Raw genomic sequence first — 17,188 nt, forward strand, 5'->3', positions numbered from 1 at the left:
TATCTCATCATCTTCATAATCTTGAATTGGGGTGTCTTCTTCATTTGGGGGCGTCATGGTGACTTCCTTGTTTTTATTACCTCGGTTTTTGTGTTTGCTATTTGGCATATTGGAGATATTTGGTTTCTTCACTGTGGTGCTTTTTCTTGTTAAACTATGACTCTAGATTAAGTGGACTGTGTTTTTGATGGAGCCTTAGAGGCTTGAGATGGGTGTGGCCTGAGAGCTCTGTTTGGTGTGCCAAAGGTGACACTCCCAGGTTAGGTGTGGTAGATATCTCTCTCTCTTTCTTTCTTTTTTTGATTCAAAAGGGAAGTAATTCCACACAGCTCGTGTTGCAGCGCTGGTGTGTTGAGTCTGCCGCTGTTGTCCCGAACTGTGGGCTCCCACGCTCTCCACGCAGGTCCACTGTGAATCACGCGTTCTGGAAGAGTTTCTTCTGCTGTTTCCTCCCCTACTCTTCCTTGAACCTGCAGTATCTCCACTTTTATTAAACTGTCTCTCCCCAGACTATCAGTGTGCTCCCTTCCTATTCTGCCATCTTGCCTGAAACCTGTTTCTTCTATTTATTATTATTTTATGATATGGATATAATACAATTTCATTTTTATCTACATATTGAAGAATATTTGGGCTGCTTCCACTTTGTAAATATTAAGAATTCAGAAATTATTATAATTCATATTTATATTTTAGTAAGAATACATATTTTCCAAAAAATTAGTTACAAGTGTAGGTATTTTATATATTAAATACATGAAATTAGTTATATAAATAAAAAATTAAAAACTAAAACTATTTGTTCACTAAACTCTTTGGTTCCAGAATAAAATGTGACTTTAGGGCAAATGAAAATAAGTTCTCATGGGCCGGCGCCATGGCTCACTAGGCTAATCCTCCGCCTGCAGCACCGGCACACTGGGTTCTAGTCCCGGTTGGGGCGCCGGATTCTGTCCCGGTTGCTCCTCTTCCAGTCCAGCTCTCTGCTGTGGCCCAGGAAGGCAGTGGAGGAAGGCCCAAGTGGTTGGCCCCTGCACCCACATGGGAAACCAGAAGGAAACACTTTGCTCCTGGCTTCAGGTTGGCACAGCACACTGGCCATAGCAGCCATTTTGGGGGGGTGAACCAACATAAGGAAGACCTTTCTCTCTGTCTCTCTCTCTCTCACTGTCTAACTCTGCCTGTCAAAAAAAAAAAAAAAAAAAAAAAAAAGAAAGAAAGAAAGAAAGAAAGAAAAAAGAAAAGAAGCTCTTTTTTCTACTTTTTGTAAATATTCAGGAATAGAGTTTCTTTAGTAAGCATATTATTAAAAATCATCCAACTATTGGTGGTAATATTTAGGTTCTTACTAGGAATGTATAAATCCAAAATGCTTAGCATTCTTTCCAAAATTTGATGGTATAAAATTTTAAGCAGTTGATATGATGTAGCACTCAATAGAGGTTTTAAATTTAACGTTCATGATAAGAATGTTATTCAGAATCTTTTTGTGTCTCATCCATAATATCTTATTCTGTGGAGCTCCTGTTAGAATCTTTGTCTTTTTATTTCAAAATTTGTTTGATTATCTTCTCATTATGTTTTACACATAAAACTTTATCAAATATATCTCATGTCAGACTTTCTTTTGCCTTCTCTTTTGAAGAGATGATAAATGTGTCATCTGTGAATGAAGACATCTCCCTTCTTTTCAATAGCTATGCATGCAAGAATGAATGAATGAGTGAATGTGCTTGGGTGGGTTTGTTTTATCTTGCCCTTAGAAGAAGTGAGTTTTAAAATTCCATTTTGGTTTATGGGTAGTACTTTTATTTCCTAAGAAATGTTTGCCAACTCTAAGCTCATAAATTTTTTCCTATTTTTGCATTTATAAGATTTATAGTTTAGTTTTTTACAATAACAGGCTTAATGCTACAGTAACCATAATATTCAACAAGTAAAAAATATGAAGACCATATATGGTTCCATAAGAGTATAAACAACAGCTAAAAACAACACTCAAATCAGTAATAAAGTCACTCTCAACAAAGAAAAGCTCAGAACTGGATGGCTTCACTGCTGAATTCTACCAGACATTTAAAGAACAGCTACTCCTATTCTTCTCAAGCTATTCAAAACAATTGAAAGGAAAAGAATGCTCCTGAAAATCTATGAAGCCAACAACACCTGAATTCCTAAACCAGGAAAAGATAAAACAGAGTAAGAGAACTACAGAGCAATTTCTTTGATGAACAAGGATGCAAAATCCTCAACAAAATACTAGGCATTTGAATCACATTACATGTCAGAAAGATCATCTACCCAGACCAAGTGGGATTTATCCCTCGTATGCAGGAATGGTTCAACATTTCAAATCAATCATTGTGATACATCATATTAACAAACTGAAGAACAAAAAACATATGTTTATCTCAATAGATGCAGAGAAAGCATTTGATAAAATACAACACCCTTTCATGATGAAAACTCTAAGGAAATTAGGTATAGAAGGAACATTTCTCAAGACAATCAAGACCATTTATGATGTACCCATGGCCAGCATCTTATTGCATGGGGAAAAGTTGGAAGCATCCCCACTACAATCAAGAACCAGACAAGGATGCCCACTATCACAGTTACTATTCAATACAGTGCTGGAAGTTTTAGCTAGAGCCATTAGAAAAGAAAAAGAAATCAAAGGGATACAAATTGGGAAGGAATTAAAACCATCCATGATATTTTTAATTCTATTCATTTATTTTCACTCCCCAAATGCCCATAGATTCTGGGGCAATGCTGGACTGAAGTTAGGAGCCTGTAATCAATCCAGTGTTCTGCATGGGTAGCATCTGCGTGTGTAGCAGGGACACAATTATTTTAGCCATCACTCCTCCCTCCCAGAGTCTGCATTAGCAGCAAGCTGAATTTGGGAGCCAGAACCTAGCATCAAACTCGTAAACTTTGATGAGGATAAAAGAGTCCTAACTTGCAGATGTAAGCAATTATCAAATCTCAAAATGTCCATTTCACTCCAATACATTACATTTTAGGCACTCAATTATCTGAGATCAGGGAAAACATGATATCTGTCTTTTTGGTACTGGCTTATTTCACTAAGTATAATGGTTTCCAATTGCATTTATTTAGTTGCAAAATAAAGCATTTCATTTTTTTACAACTGAGTAGTACTCCATAGTGTACTACATATAGTAGTACTATATGTACTACATATAATCCATAGTATACAACATAATTTCTTTATCCAGTTATCAGTTGATGGATATCTGCATTGATTCCATACCTTAGCTATTGTGAATTGAGCTGTAATGAACATAGGGGTATAGATAACTGTTTTACATTCTGATTTCTTTTCATTTGGGTAAATTATGTGGCCTTTTAAAAAAGATTTGTTTAAAAGGCAGAGATACAGAGAGGCAGAAGGAGAAATACTCACACACATGTGCACACACACAGAGAAAGAGAGAGAGAGAGAGATCTTCTATCCTGGTTCACTCCTCAAATGGCTGCAATGGCCTGGGCTGGGCCAGGCGGAAGCCAGGAACCAGGAATTTCTTCTAGGTCTCCCATGTGCATGCAGGGCCCCAAGTATTGGGATCATTTTCCTCTGCTTTCTTAGTTACATTAGTAGGGGACTGGATTGGAAGTGGTGTAGACAGGAATGAAACAGGTGCACATACAGGATGCTGGCACTGCAGGCAGCAGCTTTTAAATTGAGTATGGGAAATTCTCGGATTTAAAATTTTAAAAGTTTATCTCAGCAATGTTGTACATTTCAGAGCACAGGTATTATACAACTTTTGTCATATTTATCTCTAAGTATTTCACACTTTTAGGGCTACTTAATATATTAAAATAGCAATTTCTTTATTCTGTACTACATATAGAAACATATTTGACTTTGTAAAATGAAGTTGTAGCTTACTCCTTGGGAAACTTGCTTATTATTTCAAGCAGTTTATTTTTTTTTCAATACAGATGCCCTTGGATTTTACAAAAAGACAAATGTATCATCTATGAATAGAGACAGTTTTGCTTATTTCTCAATGCATGTGTTTTGCATGAGTGTAGGTATGTATGATGTGTGTGTTTTCTGTGTGTTATCTTTTTCTTCCTGATTACCTACATATTTCATTTCAATGGTGAATGGAAGTGAGTACAGATATAGCTGTGATGTTCCTGTACTTTGTAGGGAAACATGTAGTTATTCACCATCAGTATCAGGTTAGCTCTAGATTTTTAACAGCTAGCCTTTGCCAAGTTGGTTAAATTCCTGTCTTTTCCTAGTTTCTTAGGTAATTTTTAAAAAGATTTATTTAATTGTTCACTCCCCAATTGACCACAACAGCAGGAACTGAGCCGATCTGAAGCCAGGAGCCAGGAGCCCCTTCCGGGTCTCCCACGTGGGTGCAGGGGCTCAAGGGCTTGGTCAATCTTCTACTGCTTTCCCAGGCCATGGAAGAGAGATAGATCAGAACTGGAGCAGCCGGGTCTCAAACTGACACCCATATGGGATGCCACCACTTCAGGCCAGGGTGCCAACCTGCTGCACCACAGTGCTGGCCCCTCCTAGGTTAATTTTTTTTAAAGAACATACATTGACAGTTGTCAAATTTTTTTCTGTATGCTTTGAGATGTTCAGGTGTTTTTCCTCCTACTTGCAAATGGCAATTATACTTCTTGCCTTTCTAACATTAAACTATGCTTGCATCCATGGTGTAAACCCCCAATACTCTTCAAGCATGTACATCAAAAAGTGTGTGAAAAAAAAAAATGGAGTCAAAAGACATTTGGTGAAAAATAAGTTTTTTTTTCTAAATTCAAATTTCTTTGTTTTTACTGGTTATCTTTTTATTTTGTTTAAGGAATACAACTTAATCCATTTAATATATAGATTTGGGAACATAATGATTCTTCCTCCCCTATCTCCCTCCCACCCATACTCCTGCCTTTCTTCCTCCTCCCTCCTTTCATTTCCCATTCTTATTTCTTATAGAGATCAATTTTCAGTTAATTTTAATACTTAAGAGTAACTATTCACTAAGTAGAGAGTTCACTGATTAGTGTGAATAAAAATAGAAGAAAAGAACAAAACCACACAAAGAAGAAAAACATTGTTGTTTGATAATCTTTGCAAAGGCTGTTCAAAAAATCAAATCTCAAAGTGTCAGTTTCATTCCTATAGATTACATTTTAAATCCTCTATTAGTTACCACATATCAGAGAGACCCTATGGAATTTGCCATTTGTGACTGGCTTATTTCACCAATTAAAATGGCTTGGATTGAGATCACTCTGTGATTGCCCAGAATCTAGCTACACCCTGCCTCCTCTCATGCAATCATTGTGTTTGCTCACTCTCAGCTCCCAGTGCTCTCAGGGTCAAGGACTGCCCATGCGACCACTCCACCCCACAAGCCTGTCCTGTCTGCAAGGAGACTGAGGTGTTTCCAGACCTGCTTTTCTTGTGTGTTCTAGGCTGCTGGGTTGAGTCTGGTCTTCCCAACCAGTTGATGTCATAAAGGAATGCGGTTTTCCCTCTGGTAAGTTCTCACTCACAGGCACACAAAATACCCTCCAGCTGCAGCCCTGCTCACTTCATAATTGTGCTGGTCACTTAGGAGAGTCCCACAGGTGGCACTTCCCTTCCATAAGGATGGCTCCCTCTCCCCTCCCATTGCTGGGTGGGTGCAACTGCCACAGTGGAGACCATCTGGGTTGGTTCCTCTTGAGATTCAGTTGTTGCCCCTGTCGACTGCGTGGAGGGCACGCCAAATAATTTCTGGGTGCACACACATAAACTGAAGCAGCTGCTAACTGTCAGTGTCCAAAATGGCACCAGCCCTCCAACCACTGGCTGCAGGTCACTGTTGTAGCAGTGAGAAGCGGAGAGATAGAGATGCGGTACTTCCCTCCCCACCACACACAGGTAAGCAGTTGCCCTGCCATCCTGAGGAATCCAAGCTAGACTCAAAAAAGTTGCGGTTCCCTAAGCTCTCCTTCCTGCTATATCAACAGTGACATGGGTTCTCGCAGTCTGATCTAACCTGGTGGGCCCCTTCCTCCCTGGATCAAAGCTGCTGGGTTGTTTGTTGTCTCATTGCACCTCACTTCATGTCTGCACTTTCCACACAAGTCCGGGCTGTTTGTTCTGTTTTTGCAGGATCTCCCACTGCAGTTTCCCTTCTCCACTTTCTTTATATTAATTTCATCCAGCATAAATCAGACCACCTTGAAATTCATAAATAATATGCATTCCCATGCAGTTCCCAAAAACCCCTTGTAAACATGAATTTCAAAATTTATTGAAATTATTTTTTCAAAATAAATGGATTTTTTTGTTTTTTAAGATTTATTTATTTGATATGCATAAAGAGAGGGGGACAGAGAGAGATACAGAAAGACACGCACACACACACACACACACACACAGAGATCTTCTGTCTGGTTCACTACCCAAATGACCACAACAGCCAAGTCTGAGCCAGGACAAAGCCAGGAGCCAGGCACCAGTAACTCCATTCTTGTCCCCCACAGTAGTGGCCAAGTGCCCAGGTATTTGGCAAAAGACTCCTATGACCTTCTCTTGTCTTCCCAGACAACTTAAATGGGAAAGAATCAAATACAGCACAGAGAGGACTTGAACTGGTACCCCAAAATGGAATGTTGGTATTGCAAGTGGTGCCTTACTATAGTGAACAATGCCAGCCCCTAAACTTATTTTTAGTTCCATTTTTTCATGAACTTTTGAACTATCTGTGTATAATCATTTATATATTTTTCTAGATTTAGCTTTTGCTTAGAGTTTGCTTAGAATTTTTCCATTTAATTATTGTTGGCATTGATCCATAATTTTCTCCTGTTGTAAGATCTTTGTCTTTTTGTGTCAGGTTCATGCTGGGCACATAGGATGTTCTGGAAAGCATTTGCCATACAGAATTTGGAAAAATATGCATAGAATTGGCATTGTTTCTTCTCAAAGTGTTTGTTAGAGTTCCCTGCTAAATGTGCCCCATCCTGGGCTTTTCTCCCTGTATTTAAGCTTTCACTAGACATTTGCTGGCTCCTTGATCTTGGCCTTAGCAGCTTAGTGAACTGTTAAAAATCAATGTTATTTAAGCCACCCAGTCATGGTAACATTTTTTTAAAGATTTTATTTATTTATTTTTGAGGTGGCGTTACAGTGAGAGGTAGAGACAGAAAGAAAGGTCTTCCTTCCATTGGTTCACTCCCCAGATGGCTGCAATGGCTGGAGCTGCGCCTGTCCGAAGCCAGGAGCCAGGTGCTTCTTCCTGGTCTCCCACATGGGTGCAGAAGCCCAATCACTTGGGCCATTTCTACTGATTTCCCAGGCCACAACAGAGAGCTGGATTGGAAGAGGAGCAGCCAGGATTAGAACCAATGCCGATATGGGGTGCCTGCGTCACAGGCAGAGGATTAACCTACTGGGCCACAGTGCCGGCCCCCATGATAACTTGTAGTAGCAGCCCACACTTCTCATGCTTGCAGCATTGTTACTATTTCTTTGACTTTGCATCTAGTTCCCAAGCAAGAAAGATAAATTTTAAAGCAGTAAAATAAAATACACTAAAGTCTTCCTTTTGCTTCATATGGCAATCTCTGCAAGGGAGGGTGGAGATATGAGAATTGCATCTGAAAACTTTATCCTAAAGATGCGTAAGATTATCTCAATAGTAATCAAGGGGAGAATATATATTTTATAACCATCTCTTTGTGTCTAATATAGAAGACCATTCAACTGAAGGACAATATCACAACAGTCCAATCAAGAATGAATGGTGTCAGCAGAGCTTAGCTTAGCAATTAAGAAGCCACAAGTTCGAACTCTTTAAGCCTCACCAAATTACCTGAGTTTGATGCTGGGTTCTGGCTTCTTAATTCAACTTGCTGCTAATGCAGACCCTAGGAGGCAGCAGTGATGGCTAAAGTAATTGGGTTCCTACCACCCACACAGAGCACTGGATTGATTCCAGGCTCCTGACTTAAGTCCAACATTGTCCTGGAGACTATGGGCATTTGGAAAGTGAACCATCAGATCTAAGTGCTCTCTCTCTCTTTTTCAAATAAATGAATAGAATTAAAAATGTTGTTGATTGTTTGGCCTAATAAGGTGGTAGTGGAAAAGTTAGTGAGACATGTTTAGAATAGGGCTACATTTTGAAGGTACAGCCTATAGGACTTGTTAATTAGTTATGAAAGGATAAAATAAACAAAAATTGATTGAGGGTTTGAGTGTTTCAATAAGAGTAGGCAGAGTAACAGGTGAACAGGTGAGATAGCAAGGAAACAGGGAGTGTATGACACCCAAGGTGAAAAAGAAAAAAAAAAAAAAAGACTAGATTCCAAGAATAGGGAGTAATCATTTATATCAAATGCTTTTGATAGTTTAAGTAAAATGAGAATGAAATATTGCTCATTGGATTTCACAATGTGAGAGTCACTGGTGTCTAAGAAAATATGATGCAAGCAGGCAACTCAATGAATAAATAATCTAAGCAAATATTTTAGCATGGTTCATGTTTTTTTTTTTCTTCTTTTATTGTGTTTCTGGAGGGAATGACCAGAGAGAAAAAAAAAAAACTAGTGGCAATTAGACATTCTTAAAAATAAAAATAGAGGAGCTCACTTCTGAGGAGATGACTTCATTATTCAGAAGATTTCACAAACTTCATGACAAGGACAAGGCAGAGACTCCTTAAATAGAGAATCAGACTAGATGACACCCAAGCTGCACTCCATGCTTTATGATTAATTTTATCAGGTCCTCATGTTGCTGCCAGTTCTCTTTCATACAAAATGATTACTTTCACTTCATCATTCTGATTTATAAACAGTGCTCTTTTGTTGTTGATAAACTATAATAATGCTTAAATCCAATATATATTTTTAAAATATGTAACAAAATATAGCCAAATTACAAAAAAGAAACATAAAGAAAAGAAACTCACAAAGGGGTTACTGATATCAAAACTTAAAATTGGCATGGAGATTTTTTTTTAACCAGTTTCAAGAGCAGGAGTAATTTACTCAAAATACATAAGGTTTTATTTATTTGAAAGCAAGTGATGATTGAGGTAGAGGAGAGAGAAAGAAAGCCAAGGCAGACAAGCTGAATGCAGCTTTTAGCCTTGACAATCCTCTGTAGGGTGTGGGTCAGAATTTTACCTACTTAAACTGCATGGTAAGTTGCTCTGGGAATGATCTGTGATGCATAACGCGTTGTAAATCCTCTACCTGCTGCCTAGAAAAATATAGCCAATAAAAACTGCTTGATATATAATTTGGCACCCTATTGCTTAATTGCAGATAGCGGATAAATGGATAGGAATAGATTACTATTATTTAACATTTATTAAGCACACGCAGTGTACATGGTATTCCATAAAGTACAGATAAATTAATCTCTCCTTACTTTCAAATTTTGTTTTGAAGCAAAATTATGTGCATATACAGAATTTTAAAAATATCGACCCATGCTCTGTACCTAAGCACCTCATATATATATATGTGTGTGTGTATGCGTGTATGTATTACATGAAATATGTAGAAACACATGTGTTTGTTTTGTATAAGCATATATTTATATATACACAGTTCACACATTTATTCATAAATATATAGATATTTAGATAAAAACATTTGAATATATTTCCAAGATACATTTTTAAAATATTATTAGATGTTATATGCCTAAGCCTCTTTCTAATACACACACACACACAGGCACACATGCATACACTCACATATTTTTGCCTTAATATGGGTAAGTAGTACAAAGTCGATAATTTGAGTTAAGGAAGACCAAGAACACATGGAAATATGAAATGAAGGTGTACAGGAAATTTGTTTCTATCCAAATGACTCTAAATAATTAGTCAATATAAACAAATCCAATTAGTTACTTAGTTTCCATGGGGTGTTGTGTGTATGTGTATGCGTATATAATGCTTCCTTTTGTGTTGGAAAAAAATAAAGTATATGTAGAATCAAATAAACTCAAAATGTCAATATTAATGGGGAATAATTTAATAGCTTGGATAACATGTATGAGGTAAAGTGATTGGCACACTAAAAATTGGAAGGGAGGCCCTGTATTGTGGTCTAGTAGGTTAAACTACAACATGCAACACCATTGTCCCATATCAAAGTCCCAGTTTGGGTTCTGGCTACTCTGTTTCCAACACAGTTCCATTTATAAACCTGGGAAAGCAGCTGGTGATAGCCCAAGTGTCTGGACTCCTGCCACTGACAAGAGAGATCCCAGTGGAATTCCTGGCACCTGGATTCATCCTGGCCCAGACATGGCTGTTGTAGCCATTTGGGGAGCACACCAGAAGATAGAATATCTCAGCCTTTTGCTCTTTTTCTGTGTCTCCCACTCTCTGCTGCTCTGCCTTTCAAATAAATAAATCTTACACAAAATTGGAAGGGTTTGGGACTAAAATGATTGTAACTTATACTAAAATGTTTTAACGTAAGCAAAAATTCTTCTCTGCTATTGTATTTTTGGCTTGTGAATTCTGCTCTTCTTATTCAAATTTCCTTTGTTTCTCCAGTTTCTTCATCACCATCATCATCAGTGTCTTTGCAGGAAATGTTGGCCACCACACACCAAAACGTATGCACAATTACCATTTCAAGTGTCAGCACTTTTGATTGTTACCTCCTGAAGGAGCTTCTCCTTTCACATCAATTCCAACAGAGTCAGCTTCATATTTTCTGAGCACCTACATAGTACCAAGTGTTGGTCAGGGACTTAGAATAAAAAGAATATAGAGAAAAATGATACAAAGACTATCCACTATAAAATTATAGTCTAAAGAATTACACAGAAATACAAATGAGACACGTGGAGAGCTCTGTAATACCGAAGTGTGTACATTCTTTGGGGCACGTATGTGAACATGTCATTTGATCCAGGGTTTGGGAAAAGATTCTTCTCTGGTTATATGAATCAAATGTATTCTCACCAAATGAAACCTTCCGAGATAATAGTAGGAAGATAATACTAGTGTACAAAGTATTTAACAGCTAACCATGGGTTCTCTCATGGTATATCTGGTATTGTTACTTTGCATGATTTGCTACTTTTGCCTATAATTATGCTTCATTTCCAACTCTGTTGCAAGCTCCATGTATTTTCCATGCAGCCATTTGTCTGCTTTGTATCAGAAAGACACTAATACAAAGTCTGGGTTCCCTATCTGAATTAGGCACTTCTTTGCCTGAGATCCCAAAGCATTATCAAATGCCTTTTTTTTTTTTTTTTTCTGACAGACAGAGTGGACAGTGAGAGAGAGAGACAGAGAGAAAGATCTTCCTTTTTTCCATTTGTTCACCCCCCAGTGGCTGCTGCAGCTGGCGCGCCCCGGCTGGCGCACCGCGTTGATTCGAAGCCAGGAGCCAGGTGCTTCTTCTGGTCTCCCATGCGGGTGCAGAGCCCAAGGACCTGGGTCATCCTCCACTGCACTCCCGGGCCACAGCAGAGAGCTGGACTGGAAGAGGAGCAACCGGAACAGAATCCAGCACCCCAACCAGGACTAGAACCAGGAATCCTCAGCAGGCAGAGGATTAGCCTATTGAGCCGCGGCGCCGGCCTCAAATACCTTTAAGAGAAACTTATTTTCTTTTTTAATTGAGGTTGATAAACATGATTCCCTCAGACTGAGTTCCTTGAGGTCAGAGATGGAGTTTTATGCTGAGCACAGAGGTAGGCTCGCCAGATTTAGAAGATCAATATATGTGAAGAAGTTCAGGTAAAGAATGCTAATGATTAAAAGAAATATACTTCAAATATGGTATGAACAGACTTTATATTACATTAATATTTGCATTTATTATATATACTTATTCAAAAAGCCTTCACTGCTAACTAAAATTCAAATTTATGTGAGTGTCTGTGTGCAATTTAGTAATCCTAAATAGGAATAACTCAGAAAGTAGCATTGTGGTACATGAAAAATATTTTTCTTCTTTCTATGCTTGTTCAGAGTGCTCATCACGTCTCTCTGAAGTGGAGCATGAGGCAGATCATGACACCGTAGTTGCTCTGCTAATGAAAGGGACTTTGGACTTACAGCTGCGCAAATTCCACGGGATAAGACCAGCAGGAGGCTTGGGGTTATAGCCACAGCAGGCCATGAAGCTGCTGCCCTGAATGTGAGCTTCCTGGAGCACTACGGCTCAGTGAGACCATTGGCTCAGAGTCACGAGGGCAGGTCCAGGAGACCGTGGGGGGGCAGATGAGCCGTGATAGCCTTCAGTTTTGGAGAGAGAACTATAGAGTTTTTAGACTAAAGAGACAATTTGACAGCTGTCTTCCTTTTTTTCGGGGAGAGGCTTTTATAACTCAGTTTTACTCTTTAGAAATCACCCCAAGTTCAACTTTAATGTGATGTTGAATCTGATCAATTAGGAGGCAGTATGATACAGTGAACAACAAACACAGAACTGGAGTCAGACAGAAATGGGTGTTAGTTCCAGAGCGCCCTGACTAGCCCCGGCAGCAGCCCCAGGAGGGCACAGACTGGCCTGTGCTTGACCCCTCAGATAATTGGATTTGCCCTTCCTTCGTTCTTTAATAATATCTAGAGAGTTATATAAAATGCAGTTTCAAGCCTTATCTTCCAACTAGCTTGACACTTTTAGTACTTTCCCATACAGAATTCTGGTGCTACCACTGCCATTGTGAGTTCCTGAGCAGTCACCTTCTTTGAACCTCATTTTCCTCATCTGTGCATTCAAAATGCTGTCACATACAGTGTAGCAGTATTGTGCAGTTTCACCATAACAGAAGGGATGCACCTGCCACATGCTAGGGATTTGATAAATGTTAATCTTACTATTATATTTGGTCCAAATACAGCTCCTGTGCTTTGTTCCTCTCCATTTATGTGAGTTTCTTTATTCTATAGATTCCTCTATCATTGTAGCCCAATGTATCACAATGACTCTTCTCCTGATGGTTCAGTTTATATCACTTTAAAATGCCTAGTGTGTATCTCCCCTTGTGTGAACAGATGCTCCTCTAACTTCCGACAGCATGAGCTGATTAGTGCAAGGGGATCTGACTTCATGAATCTAGAGAGCCATGAAAGTGAATCATTTATGACATATGTTTAATATTTGGGGAACTATGATTAGTGTGGCTGACCACACACATATGAAAAATGTTGCCAGCCTGTGATATTGCAGTGTTATTTTTGCATCTCTTGAATTAAAATTCACTATTATGGGATTTCATAAATATACAATTATAGTATAATTGATGCTGGCTCATTTTCATGTAGACTATTTTAAGAGTGGTATCAACATTAAAAATAAAAATGAGAAAATTCTACAAGGAAGAACCCACTGCTTTATGAATGTCAACGTTATGCTCACTTCTGTGAGTGAGGTGTGCAGAGCTGTTTCTGAAACCATTGGCATCTCATACTCAACTGGTTTGCAACAGATAGAAAGGCTGAGGATAAAGAACATCTCACTTAGCTAGTTTTAGGAGGCATATCATCCTAATGTTTTGGGTTCTGGGCAACGATCATTCTAGGAGTGATACGAGAAAAGCTATCTAACCATTTTATAAGGAAATTTTCTTTCCTATTAAATATTAGGAAAATGCATACTGTTGATATCACAGTGATAACTTTAATATGCTCTATACATGCAGTTTTTTGAATGTTGATTGAAGGATTCAATGTTCTCTTCGTTTCTTAACTCTTAGCCATGAAGAGGGTTCTACTCTGACACGTAAGTAAACGCAGTCTTCTCCTGTTTTAGAAGAGTTCACATTTGTTTTACTTAGCCCCATCAACAGATTTATTGATCTCTATATCATTAATTAGAATTAACATTGGGGCTGGCGCCGCGGCTTAATAGGCTAATCCTCTGCCTTGCAGCGCCAGCACACTGGGTTCTAGTCCCGGTCGGGGCGCCGGATTCTGTCCCGGTTGCCCCTCTTCCAGGCCAGCCTTCTGCTGTGGCCAGGGAGTGCAGTGGAGGATGACCCAAGTCCTTGGGCCCTGCACCCCATGGGAGACCAGGATAAGTACCTGGCTCCTGCCATCGGATCAGCGCAGTATGCCGGCTGCAGCGGCCATTGGAGGGTGAACCAACGGCAAAGGAAGACCTTTCTCTCTCTCTCTCTCACTGTCCACTCTGCCTGTCAAAATAAAAAAAAAAAAAAAAAAGAATTAACATTGGGGAAAGGTACTGTGGCATAGTGGGTCAAGCCACTACCTGAAGTGCAGGCATCCTATATGGGTGCCAGTTCGAGTACCAGCTGCTCCGCTTCTGATCCAACTCTCTGCTGTGGCCTAGGAAAGAAGTAGAAGATTGCCGAAGTGCCTGGGCCCCTGTATCTGTGTGGGAGACCTGGAGGAAGCTCCTAGCTCCTGGCTTTGGATTGGCACAGCTCCAGCTGTTGTGGCCATTTAGGGAGTGAATCAGCAGCTAGAAGACTTTCTCTCTCTCTCTCTCTCTCTCTCTCTCTCTTCTTTTGCCTCTCTGTAACTCTGCCTTTCAAACAAATAAATAAATATCTAAAAATAAAACAGAAAAACATTTGAATTCAAGATATGAATATTTCATATGGTTGATTTAATTATTGGTAAATATAACCAAACAGAGAAATACACTTTATGAAACTCAAAAATTGAAACTATCTCCATCTTGGAAAATGATTTTTCAGTTTGGGTAATTTATGTTATTTACTGAGTTAAAATAAGCACTCATAATTCATTTGTCTGAATGCGGGTATTTATACCCAAGATAGATACCCTTCTTCTTAGGGGAAGGCCACACCTATTTTTTTTAAAGATTTTATTTTTTATTTTGCAAGAGATACAGAAAGAGAGGCATAAACAGACAAAGATCTTCCATCCTCTGGGTCACTCCCTAGATGACCATAACAGCTGTGTTTAGGCCAGGCCAAAGGCAGGAGCTTCATCCAGTTCTTCCACATAAGTGGCAGGGGCGCAGATAATTGACACATTTCCACTGCTTTTCCCAGGCTATTAGCAGGGAATTGGATCAGAAGTGAAGCAAGCTGGGACTTGAATCAGCACCCATATGGCATGCTGCAATTGCAGGTGCTGACTATAACCACTACACGACAAGGCCAGCCCCAAGGCCACACCTATATGCCTGAAAGGGGGAAAGAACAATTCTGTATCTAACTTTTCTCAACTGTGAGTATAATGGTAGCACATATCAAATTAAATAAATGTAAGTTAAATTAAGAAATTTAACTCATGTAAAGGGCATAGAACAGTGTGTCACAAATATTAAAATAGTACGATTTTGACTATTATTATTATTCTACCTGATGTAATTCTACTTGGCTGTTGGCATGCTTCTAAGAGTCTGTCTTTCCCTTTAGCACAGCATGGATTGTTCCAGCTTCCTCAGTGCTCTCTCTGCTTTTTTTGCTAGTCTCGTGGCACTCATGACAATTCTGCATATTATAAGGTTTGTATCAGTTCTGTTATATCTCTCCTGATATACATGATGGTCAGTCTTAATTATTTAAATATCCCATAAGGCTATTTCTGAACAAAACACATTGCACATTTATTTATGCTAAGCAAATTAACAAAATACAAGGGCAAGCAGATATGCCATAAGTTCACTCTGTAAAACCTTCAACCCAGTAGAGGTTATTATGTGTGGAGAACATGCATATGTGCCTTCAGTTATGTTAGTTCTTAGAAAATTTAAGTAATGTTTAGTTCAGTGTGTGTGTATTTATATATGTGATGTATGTATACTTATATGTACATATGTAAACATCATATATTGCATATATATATGTGTATCTATATATCATATATTGCTAATCAACCTGAGATACAATGAGAATAAAGCCCAGAGCCAGATTTCAGAGCAGTGCTAGTGAGTATGGCTGTTTCAAACGTCAGAAATAGAGACAGAAGCCCAGACCTAATCTCCCTCTTCCAAAACTGATTTCCACAAGGATTAAATTTCATTAGATTCAAGGTTTTGGCTGAATCTCCTCAGTAGCTTTGATTCATTTCTGTTTAAATTTGCTTTTAACTTGTATGGGCATGACTTGAATTAATCAATCAAATTAATCACATCAAAGGAAATAAGCTCTCCATATGGCTTCACCTACACAAATCTTTGGATATAATGAAAAAATGTTTAAGAAGAGACAAGGGATTTATTTGGGGGGATGTTGACATTTCTTTTTTCTTTATTTTTTAATTACAATATAACCTATAGAGAAATAAACAGAAAATTACCTATAGTCCTCCTATTGTGCGATGGAATCTCAGAACTTTTTGCTGCTATCTAACTATAATTTAGTACCAATTAATCAACATTTCCCCTTAGTTCTCTTCCGTGTTCCTTCCCCAGGCTTGGCAACCATCATTATACTTTTAACTTTTATGAGGTCATAATTTGTTTTTAGACTCCACATGTGAGAGAGAGCATGTGATACTTTTCTTATGTGCTTGGCATATTTTACTTAAAATATTGACCTATAGTTCAATCCATGTTGTTGGAAATGGTGAGGTTTTCAACTGTTAAAAAAAAAAACTAGAAGATAGGATCTTGGAAGTTTTTATCATAAAGAAATGTTCAAGGTTTGAGGAGATATATATGTATTTACCATAATTGAATATTATACCAGGTGTACATTTATTGAACATTACATTGTACTCCCAAGTATGCACAGTTTTATGTCTGCTAAATTTTTTAAAAATATTATAAAATTAAAACATAATTTAATGTACAAATATAATGTCACAGGAATATTTCACTTAGGAGGATACTTCATGTTTCACATTCTTTGCCTGCAGAAAACAAAAGCAGAAAAAATAAGTGATGAAGGAAGAAGAGGAGGCTGTAAGGAGATGGAGCAGGAGAAGGTGAAAAAGAAGAAAAGGGGAAGGAAGGAGGGAGGAGGGAGTGAGGGAGGAAGGGGAGGGAGTGAGGGAGGAAGGAAGTGAGGGAGGGAGGGAGGGAGGGAGGGAGGGAGGAGAGAAGAGGGAAGGAGAGCTAGAAGGAGGGAGGGAGGGAGGGAGGAGAGAAGGAGGGAGGGAGGGAGAGAGGGAGGGAGGAGAGAAGAGGGAAGGAGAGATAGAAGGAGGGAGGGAGGGAGGGAGGGAGGCTGGAGGGAGGGAGGAAGGAAACTAATTAAGTGAAAGTA

At 38.8% G+C, this 17,188-nt stretch overlaps 1 long non-coding RNA gene across 1 annotated transcript in view; it reads left to right on the forward strand.

Moving 5' to 3' along the window:
• LOC127483286 (uncharacterized) overlaps positions 1–16,919 on the forward strand; it is a 29,935-nt gene extending 13,016 nt beyond the window's left edge. The window contains exons 2-5 of the long non-coding RNA XR_007909422.2: positions 5,476–5,540; positions 10,575–10,636; positions 11,365–15,483; positions 16,839–16,919. This is a non-coding gene — a long non-coding RNA (uncharacterized lncRNA). The remainder of the gene's footprint in view (positions 1–5,475; positions 5,541–10,574; positions 10,637–11,364; positions 15,484–16,838) is intronic.
• Positions 16,920–17,188: the final 269 nt, after the last annotated feature.

Source organism: Oryctolagus cuniculus, chromosome 8, assembly GCF_964237555.1.
Source record: "Oryctolagus cuniculus chromosome 8, mOryCun1.1, whole genome shotgun sequence".
In the NCBI taxonomy this organism is placed as follows: domain Eukaryota; kingdom Metazoa; phylum Chordata; class Mammalia; order Lagomorpha; family Leporidae; genus Oryctolagus; species Oryctolagus cuniculus.